Source organism: Trachemys scripta, chromosome 16, assembly GCF_013100865.1.
Source record: "Trachemys scripta elegans isolate TJP31775 chromosome 16, CAS_Tse_1.0, whole genome shotgun sequence".
Taxonomy (NCBI): domain Eukaryota; kingdom Metazoa; phylum Chordata; order Testudines; family Emydidae; genus Trachemys; species Trachemys scripta.
In genome coordinates, this window is record NC_048313.1 from 5,359,762 (window position 1) to 5,372,387 (window position 12,626).

Sequence of the window (12,626 nt, forward strand, 5' to 3'; positions counted from 1 at the left end):
TGTTAACTACTTCCTAGTTGCACAAGCGGTTACAAAGACCCTGGTACAAGATGACATTGACTTGTCAAATGCAAGGGCTTATGTGGCAGGTAATGCAAAATCCCTGTGGACGTCGTTCAAAGTGGCATTTTAACCAATGCATTTCTGTGACCTTCTGGGCACATGTTACAGCTTTACCAGGCACCGTTTCTGTACCGAAGTGGATGGTCTGTGTGCTCTAATAAACCCTCCACTCAGACCTGCTCGCTTTAGAGACTACCTTATGGACCAAAGAGTTGAAAGCCCGACACTACCTCGGGAACCAGCTGCAACAAGGTGGAATACTTGGTTTAAAGCCGTAGACTATCACAACCATTGTGTGGAGTACGACAAGGGGTTCGTTGCTCAGGAAATCGACGTGGAGGACACGACCGCCGTTTTAGAGGCGCTACATGTTTTATTGCAGAGCTAATCACTTGTGGCAAATTTAATTTATCCAGCTCCACTTGTTCAGACACTACTTATGTTTGAATCACAGTCGGCATTATCAAGAGGACGGCATGCACTGCACAATCCTAAGGGTCAAGATTTTCAAAGCCGTGCAGAGAAAATGCCGGGTACATAAATACAGACAAACGGCCAGCCTAGGTTGCCCACGACGTGAGAATCCTCGATCTCAAGCAAGTTTGTGTATTCTCCCACAACTGCAGTGACTGGGAATGGAGTATTTCACCGCTGCGCTTTGTACCTGTGGGTGAGTGGGCAGTTTATCTGAGCATTGTAAATGAACTTCCTCGTCCCAATGACATTTCTCTCTCCAGGTTTCGGTAAAAGCACGGACAAACATTTGCCAAAACCTAGCCAGACTGCTCGTGGTCTTTTGGCAATCCCATGCAATTTGGTTGACGCTGAACGTGGTTTCTCCAAATTTGGACAAGGGCTAACCCCGCCATGTCATTGGAAAGCGTGACGATGTACTTGTAATGTGCCCTAAGCGTGTCAATGAATATTTGTATGCTGATGCAGGCGATATACAATAGAACATTGGTTTACTTTAAGCAGAAATGTAATTATGCCAAATTTCCCTGTGCTGTTAGATTATTTTAATTGCATAGTCTTGCGCGGCAAGAATGTTGTTTTGTGTTGATAGCGATGAAGATGATCACTTAATACATTTGTTATGTTCTAAAACTGACCAGTTCGGTTGTCAAAAACCATTTCAAAAGTGTCTGTAAACATTGTAATGCAGGCTACTGCAGTCTGGTGCTGTAATGGGTTACATCTTGCTCGGGTTTGTCGATCTGTGTATTTTCTGTATTAATATAATGCATATCTGATATTTCCAAAATATACAGCTTTGAAAATCTGAAATGACTTTGTTTTCATTGCTGCAAAAACCCTGGGCCCTACCTATCAGCAACGAAAACGTACAGCACCGTTCTATTAATTTAGACGGAATATACGGGCCAAAGGTATCAACACAACCCAGTCACTGTCCAACATTAAACAGTGTCCAACAAGGTTTGGCGTTTGGTATACAGAGACGTCAGCCTGCTTCGTCCCATGGCAAACACACCATTCAAAGTTCTTGTAACCTTTTATTAAAGATAAAGAAAAGAAGGAAAACCAGAGACAGCATTTGCAATGTCAGGTATTAAATAAGGCTTTCGTTTTAACAACATCCCTACTTCCCTTTAGCAGGAGAGAGTTTTAGAAGGAAAAACTCCCTTCTTTGACAGTTTCTTAGATGGTTTGGAGTCTTGTTATATATACCTTGTTGGTTCCAGGATGAGAGAGAAACAGAGTGGGTGAGGTCATATCTTCTGTTGGTCCAATAAAAGATATTACTTCACCCACCTTGTCAGTCACTTGGACGGGGTTGAGGATTCAGCTGGCACCAGCAGAGGTCACGGTGTCAGCTGGGTCCCTCTCTCTGGCCCAGTCTGCTCAGAACATAGATTTAGGGTGACGAAAGTCCAGCCTCCCAGGAAACAGTAGGGGGGCGGCCGCTGTGATGGTCTTCAAATATTTGAAAGGCTGCCATAAAAAAGATGGAGAAAAGTTGTTCTCCCCTGCCACCGAGGGCAGGACAAGGGGCAGTGGGTTCAAACGACAGCCCAGCGGATTTAGATGAAATCTCAGGGAAAAACTCCCGCGCTGAAAGAGCAGTAGGAGAATGGAATAGATGCCTAGGGAGGCTGCGGAAGCTCCCTCACTGGAGACTTTCAAAAGAGGCTGTCTTGGATGGTTTAGACACAACAAATCCCGCATCTTAGACTAGATGACCTTGGCAGTCCCTTCGAACTCCATGGTGACGCTCACTCCAGTAGCATCCGTCTGTGCTTCCGTATTGTGCCCACAAAGTCTTTTTGTTTAATAGCCCCTCCCCTCATTATTTTGTCCACCAATCAGGCAAAGGCACCGCAGCAGACTGGCACGGCATGGCTTCGGCTGGGAGCGGAGAGGCAACTGGCAGAATCTCTGAGCCACCAATTTTGGTTCATTGGCTTCCGAATTTACATTTTCTTGGTCGTCGGGCACGGACTTAACCCAGTCCCGGAGTTCTATCAGAAGCTGTTTTGTGTCGGCTAATTCCGGTTTGCTGTCTCCTTGGCGTGCCTCTTCCCACCAGCTTTTGTGATCGTAAATTATTGGGACTTCTTAGGAACGTCCTCATGCTTTTTACAGCTGAGCTCACAACTGGAATAAATACGCAGGCTCAGTTATTCAGTGGGGCCCACGCCTGGGGCATCGGCGCCGACCCCGTGGGTGCTCCGGGGCTGGAGCACCCATGGGGGAAAATTAGTGAGTGCTCTGCGCCCACTGGCAGCCAAACTCCCCCGTGCCCCACCTCCTCCGCCTCCACCTTTGAGCGCGCTGCGTCCCTGCTCCTCTACCTACCTCCCAGCGCTTGCCGACACCAAACAGCTGTTTGGCCACATAGCAAACTCCAGGAGGGAGGGGGAGGAGAGGGAACGTGGCGCGCTCAGGGGAGGAGGCGGGGAAGAGGTGGAGCTGGGACGGGGATTTAGGGAAGGAGTCGGAATAGGGGCGGGGAGGGGGCGGAGTTAGGGTGGGGACTTTGGGGAAGGGGCGGGACAGGGCAGGGCAGGGGTGGAGTTGGGGCAGGGGGGGCTCGAGCACCCGCCGGCGCGAGCAGAAGTCGACGCCTGTGGCCTGGGATGCTGGTAGGGTGACCAGACAGCAAGTGTGAAAAATCGGGACGGGAGTGGGGGGTAATAGGAGCCCATATTAAAAAAAACCCCAAATATCGGGACCGTTCCTATAAAATCGGGACATCTGGTCACCCTAGGCCCTGGGGCGCTACTGTAATACACCTAAGAGCAATAAAAATGTACAGGGCCTAGCACAATGGGTTGCTGGGCCATGGCCTGGGTTCCTAGGCGCTACCGTAATACACCTAATAAGCAATCCTCACCACATCGGCACTTGAAAAGGAATGTCACTTGGCTGCCGCCAGCTGCCTCTCCAGCCCGGGAGAAGCCGGGCCGGGCCAGTCTGCTGCCATGCCCTTGCCGCCGAGCACGATGCGTCGGGGGAACTGAACAGTGAGCAAAAAAAGTCAAAATCAGCAATTTCGTCTGCAGTTCCCAGAGGCACTTCCCGCCCGTCCGGGACTCCTGCAAGCCCCTCGCAGCTCAGCTGAGTTCTCTTTGGCCTGCATAAGGGCCGGGTGCTTTCAAGCCATCCCCGAGCCCTAGCCCCACGACTAGGGTTACCATACGTCCGGATTTTCCCGGACATGTCCGGCTTTTTGGGCCTCAAATCCCCATCTGGGGGGAAATCCCAAAAAGCCGAACATGTCCGAGAAAATAGGGAGGGGATGGCGCCGCTGGGTGCTGGGCTGGGGGCTGGGCCGGGGGTGCTCGGCCGGGGGCTGGCCCGGGGGTGCGGGGCCGGGGGCCGGGCCAGGCAGTGCGGAGCTGGGGGTGCTGGGCCGGGGGCCGGGCCAAGAGCCAGCAGTGCTGGGCCGGGGGCCGGGGGTGCTGGGCTGGGGCCCGGGCCGGGGCCGGGGGTGTTAGGCTGGGGCCGGGGCCGGCAGTGCTGGGCTGGGGGCCGGGGGTGCATCCAAAACAGGTTTTAAGGCCCTTTGTCTCCCTAATCTACCTCGCACCCCTGCCCCCAAGCCCCAGGCCCTGAGCCCCCTCATCCACCCACCCACCAGCCCCAGGGCCTTTTTGGACACTCAAAATATGGTAACCCTACCCATGACCACAGCTGGGAGGCAGCCGAGCAGTCACGGGAGGAGCTGGGACCCTCTCCCCTTAAAGGGCCGGTCAGCCTGTGATACACCCGCCTCCCCCACCCGTGCCGTCCTCACCCGCCAGGGGACGCGCTCCCGCCCACACCAGGAGCCAAGGCTCAGTCTGCCCCCAGCTCCTCCTCCTTTCCTACCCAGCTGGGAGATTTGAGTCCCCAGCTTAGCCAGCGGCTGCTGCTGCTCCCAGCCCCCAGTGTCCCCCCCCCCAGCTCCAGTCTGGAGTGGGTCTGCCCGCTCCAGCTGTGCACAGGGAGCAGCGGAGAAGGGGATGAGGGGCTCATGCACCGAGTGGGGCTGCTGGTACTCGGGCAGGTATCCTGGGCCACTCATCTCCCACCCTCCAGCCTGGGGATACACTCCCCCCCTCCATCCCAGCCCGGGGAGACCCCCTGCCCACCACACAGGACCCCACGGAGCATCCTGCCTTCCCTCCCCCAAGCCCTGGGGGCTGCAGGACATCCTGTCTGTCGCCAGCCCCGGGTTGACCCAGCACGGCTGCTGGGATGGAGAGCCGGGGTGTGAGAGGCCCTGGGGCTGGTGGGTGGGTGGATGAGGGGGGTCAGGGCCTGGGGCTTAGGGGCAAGGGTGAGGGGTAGATTAGGGAGACAAAGGGCCTTAAAACCTGTTTTGGAGGGTGTCACGGAGTCCCCGGGCGATGCTCTGGAACTGCTCCCCACAAAGCCAGTCAGGACTTTGGGGAGCCTCCTTTCCTTGGAGCAGACTGTCTTCAGGGCAAGAAGCTCACACAGCTTCACCTCCTGGGTCTCTCCTGGGAACATTCAGCATATGCCCCTCCGTGCGCTTCCCACAGCGAGTCCGCCCAGGCGGGATCCTGGGGAAGCCAAAGGGTTCTGCACCCCCCACTTCGCAGTCAGACGTGACTCTCAGCCAGCCAGTAAAACAGAGGTTTATTAGATGACAGGAACACGGTCTAAAACAGAGCTTGTAGGTACAGCGGTGAACGGGATCCCTCCCTCGGCCGGGTCCATTATGGGGTTCAGAGAGCCAGACGCCCGCGTCTGCCCTCACTCCTAGTCCCCAGGTAGCTCCAACTCTCAAACCCCCTCCAGCCCCTCCTTCTCTCGGCTTTGTCTCTTTCCTGGGCCAGGAGGTCACCTGATCTCTTTGTTCACCTTTAGCTATTTCCTTGCAGGGGGGGGAAGGGGCCCTGGCCATTTGTTGCCAGGGAGATAGAGTGTCAGTGATTTATGCACACTGGCCTTTCCCCACCACCTAGAGACTTAAGAAATGCATGGGGGAAACTGAGGCACCCACACAGTATTCAGAGGAAACATTAAGAACCGTCCCACTTCATCACAGAGGGCAGTAAAATCAAGCTGTTCTGCATGGAGAACACCCGGCCGGCAGCATCTCCCGCCACGGGACCCCGGCTCATTAACCCCCTGACCCCAGCCTGCCAGGATGGCCCAGAGGGAGAGGCTGTCTCTCAGGGAGAGCCCAAGCCACTTGGGGCTTTGTAGGTCCAAACTACCACCTTAGCTTTCACCCCAAACGGCAGAGAGCTGCTAGCCCAGAAGCCTCTATTTACCCATGGAGCAGGTACAGCCCAGGCCGGGCACGTCGCTCGCTGGCAGCTCCAAGTCCGAACGTTGTCTGCAGCATGTCCCTGGTTAACACCGTCTGGCCTCTCATCCTGCCACAGGCTGGGTGTCTCTAGACTGCCGCGTGGGCCGGCAAGCTGGCTGGTTTCTACGGTTTCCTGCCGCACGCACGAAGCTGACTCCATCTGCTCCAGCCACCTCTGGAATGCGCTGGAGCCCAGCCAAGAACCGCAGTGCCATACGGAACAAGCCGGGGATAGGGGCCGTTCCTTTTCCATAGCGTGATGACAGCCAGAGGGCTCAGCTGAGATCGGGGTCTCACAGAGCCGGACGCTGCCCAGACCCCAACTGAGATCGGGGTCCCACGGAGCCAGGCGCTGCCCGAACCCCGACCGAGATTGGGGCCCCACGGAGCCGGGTGCTGCCCAGACCCCAACTGAGATCGGGGTCCCACGGAGCCAGGCGCTGCCCGAACCCTGACCGAGATCGGGGTCCCACAGAGCCGGGCGCTGCCCAGACCCCAACCGAGATCAGGGTCCCACAGAGCCGGGCGCTGCCCAGACCCCAACCGAAACCGGGGCTGCATTTGTGCCAGGCGCTGCCCAGATCCCGACCAACATCAGGGCCCCATCTTGCCTGGCAGTGCCCAGACCCTGACTGAATCAGGGCCCCCACCGTGGGAGACAGACGGGGTATTCTCCCCACTCACGTGGGCGTCACAAGAATAAACCATTAGTGCTTGCGAGGTGCTTAGCTACCGCTCCGCTGGGAGCCCGACAAACCACGACAAGAATGCTAGGCAAGCCGGTGAGCTGTTCCGCTTCGGGCTGTTTTCCTGGCTTCTGTCTTGACTCGTGGGATGGGGAGGAGAGCGCTACACCTTATCTGGTCTGGCTGGGGAGCTGCCAGCCTCCCTCCAGGGTGGGACACGCCAATGCTGTGATCTGACCTCCTGGCTGGGCTGTCTTCACCTTCTCTTCCCAGGGGCATTCCCACCTTGTCACAGAGGCGTGGCCTCGTCCCGCTCCGGCGCCTCCTACTGACCCATCTGGGAATTAGTTCGCCACATGGTCTGATGCCTCGTCCTGCAGTTGCTGACCTTGTCGTGCGTCCTAGCTCCCCACCAGGTGCAGCCTTTGGCTAATTGGCCTCTCTTGCCTATATTAACCCCTCCAAGGCTAGCGTGAGGGTGAATAGTGCCTGTTCCCTGACGGAACCTGTTCCCTGACTATGGGGTGGCTGCCTCACATAACCCATGACAGGCGTGGAAAAGGAATCTAAGCAGAGAAGAGGCCATCATCACCACGTCAGAGACAGGGCAACCAAAGCCAAGAGAGAGGGAGCGATTGAGCCCCACAGGACACATGGAGGGCATGAAGCCAGGACTTCCCCAGCCATTTCCAGCCCCACCAAACCAGCCTTGGAGACATCATCACGGGAGCTCCTTCAAAGCCGGGGGAAGAACTGGTGGCTCACTGGGCACTTACAACCTCCCCAGTCTTTGCTCCTCACCGGTAACGCTTCTCCAGACGTTAGCCTAATGACCTATGGCCCAAAGTCAACATTAGAGCCAGGATCAACCCACCTGCAAGACTTGGGCGTGGACACCTGCTGTTACCCGCACACGCTGGGACACCCCACCTTTACCCTTCCGTGGGCTCAAGGCATACCCCGATTAATTTAGGCACCTCGAGGTGTACCCAGTTCCTAGGGCTCAGGGCATACTCTTCTGTGGGTTGGCAGGGCCTTTTCCCAGTGAAAGAACCTTACACAGTAATTTCCTTAACCTCTATTTATTAACAATCACCACACGCTAAGCATACAATGCTCACCCAACTCCAGCACGCAGGTGGACTTTCCTTGTTGGCCAGGCAAGGTTGGGCTCATCTGGTTTCTGGTCATGGCCATGCAGAGGATTCTAGCTGTTCTGATCTTGGGCTGTGTCTTGGAGATGAGTTTTTCTTCTTCATCATCTTCCAGGTCTTTCCTTCTTCTTCTTCTTCTTTTTTTTTCTTTTCCTTTCTTTCCCAGCTGGTCTCCTTCTTGGACCCCAGTTTATATAGTGAAACTCGAGTCCCACTCAGCTCTCCCTGAACCAATCATTTCCCTAAAATATTACGAAATCATTCTTTGACCAATCCTCACATCTTGTGAAACAATTCTTTAACCAATCCTACCTCACTCCCTTAGTTTATTTAAATCTGGCAAAATGATTTATGCAACCGACAAACAATGGAAAAAAACCAGATGGAAACCATACAGATCAACAACAGCGAAGTAGGGACCATAAAGAAGGAGAGATTTCACATTCACACTGTTGATAAGTGATTCCTTGCCAGAGGGAATGCCGTCGAACAATGTTTTCTTTAAGCATCTGTTTCCAGAGGCGTCAACTTCCCCAGTTCACCGGGGGGGGGGGGGGGGGGGGGGGGCTCGACCCCCGCTCCGCCCCAGGCCCTGCCCCAGCGCCTCCTGCCCACCGCTGAACACTGGCGGGCAGATGGCACTGGGGGAGGAGTTGATCTGCAGGGCTGCCGGTGCACCCACAGAGTTGGCACCTGCGTCTGCTTCTTTGTCTGGTGATGGTGGGCCCTGTTAGGACAAGCGCCTTCTAAACAGGCCGATTCCTCATTGTTTTAATGGAATTTAGGAAGAATGTGAGGATGGGACTTTCTGCTTTTTAGTTCTGGTGTCCTACTGTCGCGGCAGAAAAAGGCCTCAGACCTTACATCTGAGACTGTTTCCCCTCTGGGTGACCATCTCAGAGGAACACCAGCCAGCGCCTGGTTGTGTTTGGGGCCCCCAGCTGAAGACACCTGATGTTCCAGAAGCGCTGAGCACCCCCTGCCACTCTGGGAATCAGGCCCTTTTCAGGCAGCCCAAGCAGGGAAACCTGTGTAGATTGGATACACCCAACCTCACAAGCTGCCTGTTGGAAAGCTTGGCTGCTCTTAGCATTACAAAGCCCTGTGATGCAGCAGTGGAAAAGTCCTGTTAAGCCATCTTGCTCCTGCCCCTGTCTGGGATTGCTCTCTGCAGTACTGTACATTTGCTCCATTTTTTCCCGGGGGAAGGCAGTGCATGAGACACTGTTTACAGTGGGGGCGGCCTTCCCCTGGGAAAATCGGGAGCCAATGTGGGGAACGTTCCTCCGGCGCTCAGCTGACATTCTCCCAATTCTGCAGTGCATTCTTCGGCTCCCACTAGCTCTGAACCACCCATGATTCTTCCTGGAATTTGCAGATGCATTTCCATCACCTCCCCAAAATACCACACCGGATTCCTCTACACTCTGTTTCCTCCCCCCTCCCCCCCCAGTTGTGAGAAAGTGGGGATTTTCCCTTGTTATGTTGTATGTGAGTCTTACTGTTTGAGTTTTACTGTTTTGCATGAATCATGTGGGTGCCTCAGTTTCCCTGTGTGCTGCACCAATACCCCGGTGGTGGGAAGAGGGGGGTGTGATTTTGGCTGAGACCTATGGGGTGGGTGAGGCTGCTCCAACTGTCTGCATGGATGGTATGACTGGGGCCCTTTGTAACCTGAGACCCAGGAGGGGGACGCAACCAGGTGATGACCAGGTACCTCTTTGCCCAGGAAACGGGACAAAGACAAGGGGGAGGAGCAACGGGGGTGTCTGAGGTCGGGTCGCTGGCAGTCTGCTTGTGGGGACTGGAAGAGGGGGAGGCCCAGGACTTCCCAAGATGGACTTGGCTGAAAGTCACTGATTTCTGTGCTATCAAGTTCTGTTCTACGGTGTGTTCCTGTCGACTAATAAACCTTCTGAGGGGTACCAAAAGAAACTACACCATCTGCTCAAGAAACTCTGCGATAGCACAGGAACAAATCTACACAGACACATCCCTAGAGCCCCGACCAGGGGTATTCTATCTGCTACCCAAGATCCACAAACCTGGAAACCCTGGACGCCCCATCGTCTCAGGCATTGGCACTCTCACGGCAGGATTATCTGGCTATTTGGACTCTCTCCTCAGACCCTATGCTACCAGCACTCCCAGCTATCTTCGAAACACCACCGACTTCCTGAGGAAACTACAGTGCATTGGTGAGCTTCCTGAAAACACCAGCCTGGCCACCATGGATGTAGAAGCACTTTATACCAATGTTCCACACGAAGATGGACTACAAGCTGTCAGGAACAGTATCCCTGATGAGGCCACGGCACACCTGGTGGCTGAGCTTTGTGACTTTGTCGTCACCCACAACCACTTCAGATTTGGGGACAACTTATACCTTCAAGTCAGCGGCACTGCTATGGGTACCCGCATGGCCCCACAGTATGCCAACATTTTTATGGCTGACTTAGAACAACGCTTCCTCAGCTCTCGTCCCCTAGCGCCCCTCCTCTACTTGCGCTACTTTGAGGACATCTTCATTGTATAGACCCATGGGAAGGAGGTCCTTGAAGAATTCCACCTGGATTTCAACAATTTCCACCCCACCATCAACCTCAGCCTGGACCAGTCCACACAAGAGACCCACTTCCTGGACACTAAAGTGCAAATAAGTGATGCTCACATAACACCACCCTATACTGGAAACCTACTGACCGCTATACTTACCTACATGCCTCTAGCTTCCATCCAGGACACATCACACGATCCATTGTCTACCACCAAGCCCTAAGATACAACCGCATTTGCTCCAATCCCTCAGACAGAGACAAACACCTACAAGATATTTATCAAGCATTCTTAAAACTACAATAGCCACCTGGGGAAGTGAGGAAACAGATTGACAGAGCGAGACAGGTACCCAGAAGTCATCTACTACAGGACAGGCCCAACAAGGAAAATAACAGAATACCACTGGCCATCACGTACAGCTCCCAGCTAAAGCCTCTCCAGCGCATTATCCACGATCTACAACCTATCCTGGAAAATGATCCCTCACTCTCACAGACCTTGGGAGGCAGGCCAGTCCTCGCTTACATACATCCCCCAAATCTGAAGCAAATACTCACCAGCAACTACACACCACACCACAGAAACACTAACCCAGGAACCTATCCCTGTAACAAACCCTGTTGCCTACTCAGTCCCCATATCTACTCTAGCAACAGCATCAGAGGACCCAACCACATCAGCCACACCATCAGAGGCTCATTCACCTGCACATCTACTACTGTTATATATGCCATCATGTGCCAACAATGCCCCCCTGCCATGTACATTGGCCAAACCGGACAGTCTCTACGTAAAAGAATAAATGGACACAAATCAGACATCAGGAATGGTAACATACAAAAGCCAGTAGGAGAACAGTTCAATCTCCCTGGACATTCTATAACAGATTTAAAAGTAGCCATCCTTCAACAACAAAAAACTTCAAAAACAGACTGCAAAGAGAAACTGCAGCGCTACAATTCATTTGCAAACTTAACACCATCAATTTGGGCTTGAATAGGGGCTGGGAGTGGCTGGCTCACTACAAAAGCAATTTTCCCTCTCTTGGTATTGACACCTCCTCATCAATTATTGGCAGTGGACCACGTCCACCCTGACTGAATTGGCCTTGTCAACACTGGTTCTCCACTTGTGAGGTAACTCCCTGCTCTTCATGTGTCAGTATATAATGCCTGCAGCTGTAATTTTCACTCCATGCATCTGAAGTGGGTCTTTTCCCCAAGAAAGCTTATGCCCAAATAAATCTGTTAGTCTTTAAGGTGCCACTGGACTCCTCGTTGTTTTTGCGGATACAGACTAACATGGCTACCCCTCTGATAATAAACCTTCCATTTTACCGGCTGGCTGAGAGTCACATCTGATTGCAGAACTGGGGTGCAGGGCCTTCTGGCTTCCCCAGGAGTCCCCCCCCCCCCCCCCGGGCGGACTCACTGCGGGAAGCGCCAGAGAGGTGGGCAAGGCTCAGGGGAAAAGCAGTGAGGTGTAGAAGTAGTGGAGAGAGAGCCTGGAGCACGGGGCCTGGGGCAAGACAGCAAAGCCAGGCCATGCTAGGAGCCAACGTCAGGCGCTGTCTAGAGCAGACACTTGCTTAGAAGTTCACCGTCTGGCACATGAACTTGGCAAAGGCCCGGCTAGCGGGGTGAGAGCCAGGAGCTCCTAAGGACTAGGCCCTGGGTGTTCCTCCCGGCACAGAGGTACAGTACAAACACTCCTGGGAGATGGCACAGGGACACAGGACCCCAAGTCAGACCAGGATGGGAGGACAGGACGGTGCACTGGGAGGTTTGGGACAAGGCCTCGGGTTGGAAACTAACCTCAGGAGTGTAATACGGGACGTGTTTGTAGCAACGGGTACAAGGAGAAGTCATGGGAGGGACACCTTTGTCCAGCGGCGAGGGGGCAACTGCGGACTGAGCTGGTACCATAGTCATGGGCACAGATGCGTTGGCGTACCTGAGTGCTCGAACTGTCCTTCGTCGGCAATAAACTTGGCCAAGCACCTTCACCGCCCAACCGAGGCTATTGAGGTCTGCTGGGCCAGCACCCGGAGACAACTGACAACGTACAGTAGGTCAAACCTTGGCTGTCAGGGAGAGGGCCCCATGCCTTGTCTACCTCTCTGGCTCTCCCCTTTCTCCGGGCCTGCCAAGCCCCAATCCCTCTTCCCAGGGAGTAACTGTAGGCTACTTGCCTCCAGGCCCAGACACCCCACACATCCCTCCAGACTCTTCTGTTGCCAGCTTCCCCTAGGCTCCTCCAGTGGAGTCTGTTTCCAGTCAATTCCTGGCTGTCTCCTTCTCCAGATGCAGACTGTGGTGTTAATTGGCCCGTCTGGCCATCTTAACCCCTTCCAGTCCTTGGTGTGTGTGTGAGGTGGAC

General features: G+C 54.3%; 1 long non-coding RNA gene across 2 annotated transcripts; it reads right to left on the reverse strand.

Annotated features, from left to right (window-relative positions):
- Positions 1-1,571: 1,571 nt before the first annotated feature.
- Positions 1,572-6,015, reverse strand: LOC117889222. Of its 2 annotated transcripts, none has more exons than XR_004648419.1 (3): positions 5,811-6,015; positions 3,419-3,541; positions 1,572-2,679 (listed from the first exon to the last, which is right to left on the reverse strand). It is a non-coding gene; the product is annotated as an uncharacterized LOC117889222 (long non-coding RNA). The 2 variants fall into 2 exon arrangements; XR_004648418.1 differs by lacking the exon at positions 5,811-6,015 and adding an exon at positions 4,884-4,925.
- Positions 6,016-12,626: the final 6,611 nt, after the last annotated feature.